Raw genomic sequence first — 14,296 nt, forward strand, 5'->3', positions numbered from 1 at the left:
AACCACTAGTTCTGTCGCCCCACGTGAAAATTATTCTCTCAAAATCCCAGAAATGAGATAAGGAATTAGGTATTAGGCAAAAGAAAGGAAAGAAAGAAAAAATAAAGAAGAAAGAAGGGAGGGAGGGAAAGAGAGAAAGAGGCTGGCTAGCTAATATGAACAACATGAACTTTTTCTTACTCTCGTCAGATTGTAGGAATACAAAACAGATTGGTCTCCACTCCCACTCCATCCACGTTGAATAAAAAGAAACTGATTCACGTGATAAGACGTATTCTTTAGTATTTTTTTAATATAACCCCTCATCATCCAAACACCTGTTCATAAAATCACAACTACACAACAGAAAGTGAGTGGTAGGAGGCTTGGCTAACTGACGGGCAAGGAGAAAAGAAAACATTTCTAAAAATACAATGATGCTTGCTAGGAAAACAGAGTTCCATGTACACAGAAATTCTCAGGAAGACCTACTTGGGGAGATGTTCCTGTAACTGTTTTTAAATGTTCGGTTCCATCTCACAGAATTCAAAACACCTACTAAGAACACAGAAGCTTCCCAGGCATGGCTGTGGGGGCCAGAACCTTCCACAAACTTTATTTGAAGGCTGCTAATAACACGCAGCTGGGCATACTTTCCCCACACCCCGACCGCTCCTGAAAAGTGTCCCCTCCCACCACCACCTTCCTTTCTTTCTGATTTTGTGAATACCGGCGAACGCTGAGACAACGCGGTTCAACGTGAAAATGGAAAACCGCAAGTTGGCCTCCTCGGCAGCAGCCAGCCCCCAGCCCCCAGCCAAGGGCCCTCTGCGAACTTCCCCTTTATTTGTTCCTTGGTTTGGTTTCTGCTGGGTTGCTAATCTATTTGCTCTAAGCTATTGGAAGAAGTCGGCAAAAGAAAACAAAAAGGCTTTCTTCCTAGCAGAGGAAAAACGGGTAACCTTGAACCCAAAGAACCCTCCTCCCCTGCAACTCTGGCTACTCTGAAAGTTTGTTGCTCTCTAACCTTGAAAACAGTACGTGCCCCAGGGTCCCCTCGGCACTGGGCTCTAACAAGGATGTTGATGGATCCTTATCTAAGAGGAGGGATGCAAACAATTTTTTTTAACGTGAAAAGAAGAAACTTCTAAGAAACCGACACCAATCTATACACAGAAAAACCTCCCCTTTCCTCCTACAAGTCTTCCAGAAAGGGGAGGGGTTGAAGAAAGAGAAAATCCAAACACTGATCACTGCTAAGCTCCATAAATTGTTACCAAGGTTGTCTTCCCAAGGCACAAAAAGGTCATTTTAACTCTAGTTGAGGAGGGCACAGGGTAAACCCCTGGCCAACCTGAACTTCTCCCATCTCCAGCAGATGAGACTGACGTTGATCTAGAGGTGACTTGTGCCAACAAGCCCTCCCCCAGTGGGGGCAGATGACGCCATGAAGCCCCATGCTTCTCATCTCCATGGTGACAAAAAAAAAAAGTCAACCCTACACTAAGAGACACAAGAATCCCACCAACTTAGAAACTTTCTTCTTCTCAGTAAGTCTCCTACAATATTTTAATGAAATAATTTTTTAAAAATTGGGGTCAGAGTGTTTTACGTGGGATTACAGTCAAACCACATCTTCCCATCTCTTCGTACTTATTCACTTAAAAATATACACATGCTGCAGATTTCAAAGTGGGCTGTGACTGCACAGCTGTAGGGAATGAGCTTGTCAAGAAAAAAACACACAGGCGCACCTCTAAAACACATCCATAAAGCACACAGGTTTATTTTTTGTTTGGAGTGAGAGACACATCAGTTCGAGTTCTGGACCAGCAGCTGCACTACAAACGTTTCCGGGTGGCGGGTGCTGGGTGGGTGGCGGCAGCAGGGGGAACACAGGACTGAGCCTCAAGGACAGCTGAAATAAGGGGCCACTTTCGAAACCCTGCAGCCAGGCGTCACCAGGACAACCACGACCGGGTGGAGGGCCCAGCACAGCCAATTCACCTGACTCTTTCATTAAAGAAGGGGAAAAAAATTCCACAGGGATGAAAAGAAACCAATACTTGGGCAATGCTCAACTCAGCAGGCCCCTTTTGAGAATTAAAAAGGAAAATAAATCTGGAGCCGTGTTGATCCAGAAAATCAGAGCAATGGGCTTCTCTCCCCTGTTGAGAGGAGGCCACTTGATTAGCCTGAGGTTGACTATTTGTGTTGGTACTAGATCCCCTTAAAGATTGTTTATAAATACAGAGCAATCAATATTTCCTAACCCAAGGGTCTCCGGGATAGAAACATGGACCTGCTGGGCACAACATGAGTGCTTCCCATGTGGCCCCACCCACCTGCCACCCTCTGCTCCAAGCCTGGGACACACATTCCCCTGGACTCGGGAGGCCCCACCTGAACCATGCTTCCCGGAGTGCGCAGGCATGTGTGGTCTCCTGCCTCCTTTAACCTTCACCGGGCTGTTCATCCCAGACTAAGCACCAACTTGGCTGACTCTGGAGCCAAATTTTCTCCTCCCATGCTTTCTTACGGTCTAAATGGAGTTTTTTGTTTGTTTGTTTGTTTTGTTTTGTTTTTCTTGTGTGTTATCATTTCAGGATTGTTTCTAGCTTGGGGGATTTGGAAGAGGCTATTTCTTTCCTCATCCTCTCTCTTCCTTTCTTTCCTTTACATCTAAACACATGTTCACATGCTCTTTAAGTGGCTTCAGGTTCAGGTTTGGCATCCATCTCAAACACGTCTATAATGGATCAGGAGCCCAAAATCTGTTTCCGATTATAACAGACAAATCAAGCCCCCCTGAAGTTGGAGGCGGGGAATGGGGAGAAAAAGTTATGGACTCTTTAATGGGTCAGCAATACAAAGGGACTTCTGGGTTTGGCCCACAAAGGAAGCACTTCAGCCCCAGGGGCTGACATTCCTGACTGACCCTGCGCGGCCTCTGCTTATAAACTTCCCAGCACTCACTCCGGAGACTTTACAGGCCGGATTCCACTCTTAGCGAAATGGCATTTTCTAGAAGTCCCGGTGAGTTTGAAAGGGAAAAGAAAGGGAGTGGAGAGGAGGCACAGAAGCCCCCTCCTCTTCCAAAAACAGCAAGCCCCCACACAGAGAACACAGCTGCAGGAAGATTAAAAACATTTTATTATTTAAAGAGGTACAGAGGGTTACTGGACATGGGCAATTTAAAATTAAATACAACTCTCGTCACAGCCGTTTGCAGTTAAAGGTGAACATGGTTGTTTTAAAAGCAAAATCGCCCTGCCAGAGGACTGCCATTCAGCAAGGGGCCCAGATGCCGCCTCAACTATTAAAGTCGTAAGCTGGCCATTCAACTGCCCTGGCGGCAAGTCTCTTCTAGAGACTGAGTTCCCTGAAAAAAAAAAAAAAAAGTCTGCCCCCCACCCACCCACCCCCCGCCCAAGCATAAAGTAAACACTTTAGAGAAAGTGAATATATCTTGCCACAGAGGTAAAAGACTCAATTACAAAACCTTCAAAAAGATTCTCAAGGAACATCTACCTACGGTGACAGAGACTTACACAAAACCAGAAGACAAGCTAAAATATTTCTCCCCTATTCACCCCTACCTACTCCTACCCCTAACAAAACAGAAGAAGAGGGAGAGGAAGCAGGGAAATGGGGGAGAGGCTGCCATAAAAAAAATGATCTCAAGACCTGGACACTTATCTGACATAAAGCAACATCCTCCAATCCTGAAAGACGAGCCTGCCACACACACACTTCTTTATCATCTCAGCAAGAAATATGGCTCAGGAGGCCAGCACTAATTTTAGTATCAGATTTATTATACAGCAGGGGGCAGAAATTCTTCAGGCCTGTGCCTTGTCTCCCGGTGCAGGACTAAACTGCCTTCAGGATGGCTCCTTGGAGGAGCAGCAAGGCTAACAAATAGAAACTTCTGGATTCCTGATATTCAGGAATCCTTGGAAAATACACAACTGACCCTCCAAGCTGCTTCCCAGTCCTTTCAAAGCCTCTGTGGGTGCTTCTAAGAGCTCCCCACTCTGAATAAAAGACCGCAACACACATCTCACTTCTTGTTTGAAATGAACCCGTCACCCCAAGCAAAGACGGGAAACCCCAAGGTCATAAAGCAAGGATACACCAACATAGTCTGAAACCAAATCCAGTAGTGACAACTCCTAGTCTCCCCGCTTTGATCTGAAGGGAGATAAAGCTAGGGAAGTCAAAGCAGGGACAAATTTAAAATGTTGACATCCTCAGCCGGCCACTCCAACCTCGCTGCACGTAAAGCCCTAAATGGATGGAAGACACATTTTCAGATTGTTTGATCTCACTCAGGCTTCCCCACCTCCAGTTTCTGGACATCCTTTTGTCTGCTTTTGGCCCTGATTTTTCTCCAAGTTATCCCACGGAGCAGGACTGTCACTGGTAGCCTCGGCAGTTGTCAGTCAACCTGATTGCTTTACTCCAGAAGGCCCTTTTTACACAAAAGGCCTCACTGAGGCAGAACGGGCTCACCTTTGATTTGTTCACCTCTCACATGTAAAGGCAGCTCGTACACCTCTCCCGAGCACGGATGCACTCGTGGAAAACTGAAACACAGTATATTGGGAAACAAGGCTTTTTAAAGCATTCTCTGGAAGGCAAGATCCTAGCTTGGGTTCAGCTCGAAGAAAGAGCTAAATGGAGCGAGCTGGAACGGAATTAGCCTCTGAGAACCTAGGGACGGAGGGAGAGTGGCAATACCAATTTGCTGGAAGGGATTTGGAAAGTAAACGAAGAGGAACGTTTGGATTGCAAAGATAGAAACAATTCACTTTGCATCATTTTCAGTCTTTGGAGTTCAGTAGGGAAGTATTATTATCAATCCACCAGAAAAAAGGGGAAGAGTGGCCCACATGAGCTCAGAACTGGCTGTTGATGGCGCTGCAGGTAGTAGAGCTGCGAGAACTGACACTATATCCCTCACGTGATGCTCTCTTTAGAAGATCAAGCTCTCCCTGGCTAAGTACGGCCTTCAGCCCTCTAGACAGGAACCTGCTGGACCACAGGGGAGCGGGCCTTGCCATATTCCCATAGGTTGAGCACACACAGACTAGCAAACATCAAACACCAATAAGCCCTCACACACCTGGCATGACATTACCAACATCACTTCTGGAGGGATAGCAATTATGCCACAATTTCATGTCCGACTCGCCAGGCCACACATGACAAGACTGCAAGAGCACCTCCTTCCCTGGGCCCCTGGCCTGGGCAGAGCTCACGGGAGAGCCCCTGGATTGCAGAGTGCTCTTTCCTCAACACCATGTGACCTGGCCACCTCTACCCTAAAACTCATTAAGGGCTCCCCACGGCCAAAAGTAGTGGTCCCCGAAGTAGAGTTTGGAAGAAAAAGATTAAAATTTTTATGTGTGCTTAGCTTTTTTTCTCATCCTATTTTATTTTTAATTATTTGCCTTATTAGGAGCATGCTATTTTAGTACAGAAGTATATGTATGTCATTTATAAATAAATATGTATACAATGCAAGCTCAAAAACAAGTTTACCAATAGGGATCTGTCATTAAGAGTATGTCGATCACCAGCCAAGGGGTTACACTCAACCCCCTGAGCCAGGCACACCTGCCCTGCCTGTCTCCTGCATGGGCCAACACTCTCAATCGCAAGGAGGTGGGGGTTGGGGGCTCTGCCCACATCAATGAGAAGTCAAATTTGCCTGTCACTTTTAACACTTCCTACTCCTCAGCTAACCAAACCACCAAGCTGCTGCTCCGATTCTCAGATGCATCTCAAATCCATCTGCTGGTCTCCATCACTACCTCCAAGAACTCAGCTGAGCAGCCATCCTTCCTCAAGTGGATCACTGCAACAACTTACTTACTTACTTACTTACTTACTTACTTACTTACTTACTTACTTACTGATACATACTTACTGATCACTGCAACAACTTACTTACCCATAGCCCACTGGGGTACCCACAAGCCACTTTTCGTGTAGACTGTCAGAGAGAGATTTTCAAAATGCAAACCTGACCATTTCCCATCCCATCCCTTAAACTCTTAAATGGATGGGTTCCCCACCCCTCCTAGGATAAGAATTTTTATCCCCACCAAAACAAGTGTGGCCTCGCCTCTCCCCCGTCCTCCTCACTCTCTGCATTCCAGCCACCCTCTCTTCCCTCAGCACATGAAATGCACCCTGGTAATTCCCTCCCTACGTCAAGCTCAGCCTCAATGTTATTTCTCCAGGAAGCCTTCCCAAAACCCAAAGGACACCTCGTTTTTCTGTTATGATCCTTTTAACATCCAATGCATGGATGTATAGCATTTATGGTAATGGTACTTCAATCATGAATCAGGCCAGGCACTGTGGCTCATGCCTGTAGTTCCAATACTTTGGGAGGCCAAGGCAAGAGGATCACTTGAGCTCAGGGGAGTTCAACCAGCCTGAGCAACAAAGTGAGAGACCTACCTCTACAAAAAATTTAAAAAACTAGCCAGGCACAGTGATGTGTGCCTGCGGTCCTAGCTACTTGGGAGGCTGAGGCAGGAGCACTGCTTGAGCCCAGGAATTCAAGGCTGCAGTCAGCTTTGATTGTGCCACTGCACTCCAGCCTGGGAGACAGAGCAAGATCTTGTCTCAAAAAAAAAAAAAGAAAGAAAAAGAAAAGTAGTGAATCATGCAATAAGTTGTTTAATGAACATGTCCCTGCCAGTCACAAACTCCACAAGGGCAGAGACTGAGTTGCTATTCCCCAGCTTTGAGCCTGGTTCAGGACTGGAGCTCCAGACGTTCGTTGCATAATGAGCAAATCAATCTTCGCTCTGCCCTCCTCTGCACATGATACCCCAGCCCATAAGGAACAATGTGCTACACCCCCGAAAAGCCAAGCTGTCTAACTGCTCCCACAGTTCCCTCAACTTGGAGGATCTCCTCTCTCTCAAGGTTCAGCTCATGAGGCCTCCTCCATGAAGCCTGCCCTGCTTGCTTTGTTCTCTGTGCCCCTCCTGTTCATGGCCATAGTCCCCTCTAGCTCACATCCTGGTTTATACACCCGCCTCCCTGCTAGCCTGCGAGCAGTCAGAGGATAGGTTAGTATCTGATTCTGTCTCCTCCGGGTCTAAGAGCAAGCCGAGCAACCTCATGTTTGTCCATACGCGGCCTGTGTTGTGCTCACTGGTGTAGATTCCCCTTTCCACCTTCCCTTCCAGAGACTAACAATAATAGTTCACAACAAGTGCTATGGCTTTTCCCACCTAGAACACCTGTATCAGGTCCACCCTGAAAAGAAAGCTGAGATACAGCCAACAGACACCGGCTCTCCATGCAAGCACTGGTGTCCACAGCTCGACGTCTGCAGGGGCCAACGGGCGTGGACCTGCCCCCAGTTCACAGTTCCTGCTGCATACACAAGGCATGAGAAACAGGTGCTGGTGCCGACTTAAAACCATCTCATCGGGAGGGAGAGCATCATGATAAACAGCTAATGCATGTAGGGCTTAATACCTCGGTGATGGGTTGATAGGTGCAGCAAACTGCCATGGCACATATTTACCTTGTAACAAACGTGCACATCCTGCATATGTATCCCGGAACTTAAAATGAAAAAAAAAAACCATCGCACCAAGCTCACCAAGGGGCGGGGGGCAGTGGGAGGATGGAGGTCTTAGTGGGAATGGAAGCAATAAAAAGACGGAACTCTGTCTGCCAGATGCATGTAGGAACACTCTAAAACAGCAAATGGCCTTTGATCAGCTCTGCCTCAGTCGAGCAAAGCTTTCAAATTCAGATAGTACCAGGCATGGGTTCCAAAACCTAATGTGGGTCTCCGTGTCCCTTGGGGATTGGTCCTCCTCTTGTCCCTCCTCCCCTTCTCCCGCAGTGAAGTGATTAAGATGTCAAGCAAGGGGAAACCCCAGTCCCCATCTCCTCGAAGCTGGGTGGTGCAGGGTACTTCATCACCTAAGTTCCAGACCATGCATTTTGGGCAGGCCTTGCCTCTTTCACTGCAATTCTCCCTCTATGGGAAACTGTTCAAATCAGAATGTCAATCTGTGGAGTTCAAATGTTTTCTTTCCTTGTCTCTCTTTTTAAGAGACAGGGTCTTGCTCTGTTGCCCAGGCTGGAGTACAGTGGCGTGATCATAGCTCACTGCAGCCTCAACCTCCTGGGCTGGAGAAATCCTCCCACTTCAACCTCCTGAGTAGCTGGGACTACAGGCATGTACCACCTCACCTGGCTAATTTTCGTATTTTTGTAGAAAGGGGTCTCACTGTGTTGCCCAGGCTGGTCTCCAACTCCTGGCCTCAATCAGTCCTCCCACCTCCACCTCCCAGAGTGCAGGCGTGAGCCACTGCACCCAGCCTCAAATGTTTTCTCAATGTGGTCCCTTCTAGTCTGCGTCTTGGCTCAACTCTCAGAAACCTTTGGTCAAATCACTATGGAGCTGTTAACATTAAAAGTAGCCCCCAGGAATAAGGTGCTAGCCACCTCCCAGGCACTGTACTTTATGAACACTGTCTCCTGTAAACATTACAACAATCCTGTCAGGTAGATGCTCGTATTGTATTATCCCATTTTACATATCAGGAAATTAAGGACTAACAAAGTTGAGTGAACTCCCCGAGGTCAAGCAGCTAGGAAACTATTAGGCCAGAAAGTAACCCTACGACTGTCTGCCTCCTAAGCCTCTTCTCTTAAGCCCTAATCAGCCCTGCTTCCCACCACATGCCTTCATTCTTCCCGTCTACAGATGGGGAAATCGAAACACGAAGCTGCAAGGCAAAGTGCCTGAGGTCATGTTCAGCACATCAGCATTGGGCTAAGAGACCAAGAGACAGAAGTCAAGTCTCTCCCACTAGGACTGGAACATTCACACCCATAGTCTGCCGTACTCCCTCATGACCCAAACCACCCTGTCAAAAAGAAAACCAGCCCTGGCGTGGTCGCTCATGCCTGTAATCCCAGCACTTTGGGAGGCTGAGGCAGGTGGATCACTTGAGGTCAGAAGTTCGAGACCAGCCTGGCCAAAGGTGGCGAAACTCCGCCTCTTTTAAAAATACAAAAAAAAATTAGCTGGGCATGGTGGCGGGTGCCTGTAATCCCAGCTATTTGGGAGGCTGAGGCAAGAGAATCACTTGAACCCGGGAGGCGGAGGTTGCAGTGAGTCCAGATCGCACTACTGCACTCCAGCCTGGGCAACAGAGTAGAATTTCATCTCAAAAAAAAAGAGAAAAGAAAAGAAAACCAACCCAAACCCCCAGTCCATGGAAGAAAGGTCCCTAACACGATATAACCCAAGGAGAGCAGGTCCCTTCCTCTCCAGGTCTCCTTTCCCCTGACTGTGCAGTGGGGCTCACTCACTCTCTCTGGTCTCATCCTTTCTGCCACTGTCCCCCAGGAGACCGAGTCAGCTCTGGGAAAACTTGGGAGCCAGGAAACCTTGAACCTCAGCACAAAAATGAGGCGCCTCCGTTACCTGGCACTCACCAGGGACTTGCCTCAGAGAAATTCCAGCGTCACCCAATTTGGAAACCAAGGAAATGAGTCATGGCCCTTTTAGGAAGCTAGAGATGACCTTCACTTACAAAAAAGGAAACTGAGGCAACAGCAGAGGCAGCACACTGGGAAAGGTAGCAGCTCAGAACCCACACCCACCCAGTCTCTCTGGTCTTGTTCCTCCCTCAAGTTCTAGGAGAATGCTTTGCACTTCTTTAGTAATTGGCCCTTCCTCTATCTTTCTCTGCATATTTCTTCCTTTGGCTTTTAAACCCAGAAACTTTCACCAAAAGCAGGCGCATGTAAAAAGGAGTCACATTCGTGACAACAGTTGAAGCTACCTCATCAAGCAACTGAGGTCTAAACTGGCTCCTAATTAATATTAACCCTCCAAATCAGAGTCATGCTCAGAAAACCTTGGATGAAGAGACGCCAGGCGGGAGGGGAGTCTCCAATTTTCTTTTTACTTCATCTGGAAAATTAAGAGCACTGCTGATTTGAACAAGAAATCATCAAGGAAAGCAATCACAACTCCGCACGGCCCATAACTCGATGGACTTGGATGTGTAACCTGCCACTTTCATGTGCCGAAATTAAAATGATTGTGGCAAGAATAGCAATGATGACATGGGTTTGTCCCTCCTCCTTCAGCCTTAGAAAACGTAAAAACCCCTACAGAATCTTCTGAAGGAGGTCAGGTAAAAGATCTTTCTTTGTCAAAATAAACCAGTAGAAAACTGGTCCAAGACTGTGCTATACAGCCTTTCCCAAAAAGATGCTCCCCCAAGACTCTTTCTCTCCAAGGATAACGAACTTGAGGGAGGGGAGGGAGACAGTGAGCACAGAGAACTGAAGGAGGGAGGGGCTCCTGGAGACCCTCCACTCCAAACTCAACACTTACTTGCTGTTTCTGCATTAATTACAATAAACTGCTTCATAGCCTAGTGATCACTTAATGGAGCAGCAAATATGGCTTTTTCCCTATAATTAGTCAATGTAATCTACTGCTATTTCCCTCCTCCCGGCCACCCCTTCTCTCCTTCCCTTTCCACCCTCTACACACCAACGTTCACACGCACCCCATCCCCTGCCCAGGATCCACTTATAATCATGATCTTGTTCCCCGTTCCCAGCAATACTTGGTAAACTCCACCCAGTGGACATGAAGCGAAGGGGACCCACACACAGGGGACGCCCCAAGGCATGTGGGGGCTTTCCCAGCCCCGACAATAGGTCTGAGTGTCAGCATCTCCCAGGCCAATGACTGGGAACTGTGTTCATTTCCTGAGCGCTACCAATCTTCTTCCCACTCACAGGACAGCACTCATGGGTTTGTAGATCAAAATCTACTATTCCGTATCCCCAAGCAAAAGGTTCTATGAAAAAGTAACCCTTGCCCCCAATCCCAAGGTTCTCCCTCACTCCCTCCCAGCTTGGGCTCTTTCATGTCTCTGAAGTTACTCCCTCTCTTAGACCATCCAGCCCTGTGCTCCCAGTTCCCACCAAGTGTCAAAGGAACAAAGGCATCTTCAAAGGCTGGGGACACCATCTGAGGTTCCTAACTGAAATGATTTCCCTGCCCTTGAAAATGCAGGTTTTGTGAAATGAAGCTGCTAAAACAGCCCTTTGGCGTGTGGATTAAGGATAACAACACCCTCTTTTATGGCCTGCTTTTCTCTACTCAGACCTCTAAGGACTTATCAACTAACTTCAGATACTCTCATCACCAGCAAGAACAGAACACTTTGTATCTTTCCCATGTTCGAGATGGCTTTAACATTTTTCTTTTGCTGGTTATAGAGAAAAGAATTCCCATTTTCTCAGTACCACCATACGCCAGGTGCCTTATTTACACTGGCTCATTTAATCCCCACAACTCTATTATTCCCCTTTATTTAAGTGCAGAATTGAAGCCCAGAAAGGCTGGGACACCTTCGTAAAGTCACAGAGTTAGTGGCAGTTATCAAGTTTCAAACTGGGTCCCTCTGAGTCCAAAGCCTGTGCTGCCAACAAACCACACACTTTGTTACGGCACATGAATTTGTCTGAATCCAAATTACACTGCAATTCTACCCGAGTCATATATATTCATATGCTTAAACACACAACAACGTGTGTGTGTCTTCTTTTGTATTTCTCAAACACTACTTAAGGAAAAATATGTAAGGCAGAAGACAGCAGTACTTAGAGTTCAACTACTACGTAAGGCTGGCACGGAGCACTTACCCAATCCTGCCACAGGATTTGATCCTTTCTAACAACCCTACAACTCACACACCCATACACTTCCTTTGTTGCAGACACCATTCTAAGCCCTTTATTATGTTAAGTCCCATAATCCTTATGACAACCCCATGAAGGTGATACCATCATCATCTCCATTGTACAGATGACAAAACAAAGGCACAGAATATTTAGATAGCTTGCTCAAGGTCACACAGCTGCAGTGGCAGAGCAAGGATTCAAAGTCTGGTTCCAGATTCCATGCTCTTAAATGCTCAGCTAGAACACCTGGAGAGAAAGTAATAAAAATAACGACGGTAAAAATAACATTTTACTGGCCGGGCGCGGTGGCTCACGCCTGTAATCCCTGCACTTTGGGAGGCCGAGGCAGGCGGATCACGAGGTCAGGAGATCGAGACCATCCTGGCTAACACAGTGAAACCCCGTCTCTACTAAAATACAAAAAATTAGCCGGGCGCGGTGGCGGGCGCCTGTAGTCCCAGCTACTCGGGAGGCTGAGGCAGGAGAATGGCGCGAACCTGGGAGGCGGAGCTTGCAGTGAGCCGAGATGGTGCCACTGCACTCCAGCCTGGGCGACAGAGTGAAGACTCCGCCTCAAAAAAAATAAATAAATAAATAACATTTTACTTCAATGTGTAAATGTTACACAAAGGGTGATGGGGGTGGGTGGGATCCAGCCTCTATTTGCAGCTTTGTTTTCCCGTATTCTGAGGCCCCAGCCTTTGTGGCATCAAATCATTCACAAGCTAGTTTCATGATTTCTCTATTGTGAACAAATTCTTCTATTGAATCTCTCCTGTCAATATCGGAGATAAGGCCCCGAAGGCCCCAGGAGCAGGTCTCTGGAAAGCTTTTTAGAGCCCCACACAGGGGTAGACGTTTGAGGATGCTTGAGTTCAAACTCTCAGAGCACTTCCCCCGCGACACTTGGGAGTTTTGTCTGGATAGCCCTGAAAAAAAAACAGTCATTTCCCATGAACACAATCAGTCCTTCTCTTGAGATGCCCAGGGGGTCTGATCATCCCCCCTCCACCATCTCTTTACCTTGGAGAAGGACCCAGGTGACTGTTTCCACGGCACCTTCTACTCTAATCCACTGGGGTCATGCTGCAGAGGGGCCGCTTGGAGGGCTCATGCCGCGAATGCACAGGCTTTGAGCAAACAGGATGATGTGGCGATAAAGGCAATCACAACATGCTAAGGCGACGGCCTGCCAAACGCACGCTGCCCAGGCAGGACTTGTGCTCAAAAGAACTTTAATTGAATTCTTTCAGCAAGTGCAGCAGGAAAATTCATAATGAGGTCCCCCCCACTCACACCCCCACTATGTCAGTCTGTTCTGCAGTTGTGTGAATCCAGTGGAAAAAAAAAATTCATTTTTAACAAGAATATGGGACGTGTGTGGACATTAACCTGAACATCGTGTACTGCAGGGAAAAACAATGATCAAATCCAAGGATTTTTATTTTCAAAGCAATTTAAGTAAGGCATTCTGCCATAATCAGCTTTACTACCCCTATTAGTACAGGAAAACAAGTTCTGAACCTGGCTCCCTAGTGAAAAATGCAAAATTTGTATAATTAAAATTATACTTGTGAAATTCAAACACACTTTAATTTCCTAAGGGCCCCCTAATCAAGTCAGAAGTTCTTACTAAAACCAATTATCTGCTTTGGAAAACAGAAGAGGAAACATATACATGTAGCAATCTCGTGGAGATTCACAGGCCAGTTCTCTCCTAGGTGCGAGCATCCTAATTGGATCCTTTTTCCCCAGGTAGAAGACAGGGTGAATCCACTAGTTAGTTTTTATTAAGTAGTATATCTGAAAGTTGAAACATTTTTTGCTTGTTTGTTTGCCTCTAGCTACAAAAAGGACACATTTGAGAGATGTCCCAGAGGGAACTGAGTTGAAAGGGATTTAAAAAATAGAGTGTATCAGTAAATACACACTGTGTTTCCACCCACTCCACTATACCCCAGGCCCCATCTGGTTATTTTTCTTAAGATGTCGCAGCAGTTTTTCAAAACACTTGACCAGTACTGTTTAGAATGGTCACTCTAATGCCATGGTGAGGAATGGGATGAAAATACTAGCTTCCTCTCCGAAACCAGTTCACAACTGAATCAGGTACTCTCAAACTCCTATCCAGGAAATCAGCAAGACCCAGGTTTTTCACCTTCTTCTACCCACAATGTTGCAGCTTTTCTTGAGTAACTGGAAATTCTTGCACAAGAGCAACATGGAAATACGGATTACTTTCCAAGACACTAAAATATTTAAGAAGCAGTTGTTGCCATGTTTCATCTATGCCACCAATATGAACTGTTATCGATCTAGGGCCTTTGGAGGGGCGGGATCTATACACCAACAGGTTTTCTTTTCCCCTCTCCCTGGAATTCATTTCAGAAATGAGAATATTGACTTTTCACACTCTTGGTTTGGTGTTCCAACAGTGCCCAGCTCTGTGATGTTGGCCTGACACGCCGCCCAGTCGGGCTCCAGCAGGTATCCAGAAAGTAAAAACAAAATGCCTCTAAGTTGAAAACTTTACTTTTCAGCAGGTGGGAAT

The 14,296-nt window shown here is 46.7% G+C and overlaps 1 protein-coding gene across 17 annotated transcripts in view; it reads right to left on the bottom strand.

Annotated features, from left to right (window-relative positions):
• MSI2 (musashi RNA binding protein 2) overlaps nucleotides 1–14,296 on the bottom strand; it is a 433,576-nt gene that overhangs the window by 402,493 nt on the left and 16,787 nt on the right. The window contains exon 1 of one of the 17 annotated variants that reach the window (XM_077970996.1): nucleotides 181–239. The exons of the other annotated variants lie outside the window; for them this stretch is intronic. The gene's annotated coding sequence lies outside the window, so the exon portion shown is untranslated. Of the gene's footprint in view, nucleotides 1–180; nucleotides 240–14,296 lie in introns of those variants that run through there. 17 annotated transcript variants of the gene reach the window in all.

Source organism: Macaca mulatta, chromosome 16 (assembly GCF_049350105.2).
Source record: "Macaca mulatta isolate MMU2019108-1 chromosome 16, T2T-MMU8v2.0, whole genome shotgun sequence".
Lineage (NCBI taxonomy): Eukaryota > Metazoa > Chordata > Mammalia > Primates > Cercopithecidae > Macaca > Macaca mulatta.